At 42.1% G+C, this 1,003-nt stretch overlaps 1 non-coding gene across 1 annotated transcript; it reads left to right on the forward strand.

Annotated features, from left to right (window-relative positions):
• Window positions 1-457: 457 nt before the first annotated feature.
• On the forward strand, window positions 458-564 carry LOC141694450 (small nucleolar RNA R71). Its single transcript, XR_012563756.1, has one exon. It is a non-coding gene; the product is annotated as a small nucleolar RNA R71 (small nucleolar RNA).
• Window positions 565-1,003: the final 439 nt, after the last annotated feature.

Raw genomic sequence — 1,003 nt, forward strand, 5'->3', positions numbered from 1 at the left:
ATTATGAGTATTGCTCCAGCTGAAATTGGGATGATTTCTGTTATTAGGATGATAAGTAGCTGGCACAGGCTACTGCGGTCGCTGATAATTGTTCACATACTGAACAGATTCATTAAAAAGAGAACACTGATTTGTAGCATGAGAGCCTGCACAAAACTCACAGACCATAGCTATCTGATTGACTCCATAGTTGGCTAAAGAATTGACCTTCATAGAAAGCGCTTGGAGCTGCGTTGTAATAGCTGTAGCTGCATCAACTTCCAGAATAACTGCTACTTTCCAAAGCATCATCCTTTGAGTTGGGTTTTGATGCTCATTTGCAGCCATAGTTTCAATAAGATTATAGGCTTCAGTATAGCTTTTGGCCCATAAGGCACCTCCATCTGTTGCATTGAGCATGGGCAGAGATTGGGCACCCAAACCATTGTAGAACCCAGTGATCACCATCCAGTCAGGCATACCATGATGTGGACACTTTCTCAACATCTCCTTATAGCGCTCCCAAGCTTCGCACATAGATTCTGTTGGTTGCTGCGCAAACTGAGTAAGAGCACTCCTCATAGCTGCAGTCTTGGCCATTGGATATAATTTCACCAGAAACTTTTGCACAAGATCTTCCCAAGTAGTGATGGACCCAGCTGGTAAAGAATGTAACCAGTCCTTAGCTTTATACCTCAGAGAGAATGGGAAAAGCCTCAGCTTGATAGCCTCATCAGTAACACCATTATATTTGAAAGTACTACAAATCTTGACAAAATTCCTGATATGCATGTTGGGATCTTCAATCACAACACCTCCAAAAGAAACAGAATTTTGCACCATCTGAATAGTGCCCGGCTTGATTTCAAAAGTATTAGCCTGAATAGCCGGATGAATGATGCTTGACTGAATGTCATTAATTTTAGGCCGAGAAAAGTCCACTAGAGCTGGATCTGCTGGAACTATACGATCACCCATGATTACCGGTTCTTTCTGTTCACTCCCTTTATCCGAATCTTCAAAA

Source organism: Apium graveolens, chromosome 10, assembly GCF_009905375.1.
Source record: "Apium graveolens cultivar Ventura chromosome 10, ASM990537v1, whole genome shotgun sequence".
Taxonomy (NCBI): domain Eukaryota; kingdom Viridiplantae; phylum Streptophyta; class Magnoliopsida; order Apiales; family Apiaceae; genus Apium; species Apium graveolens.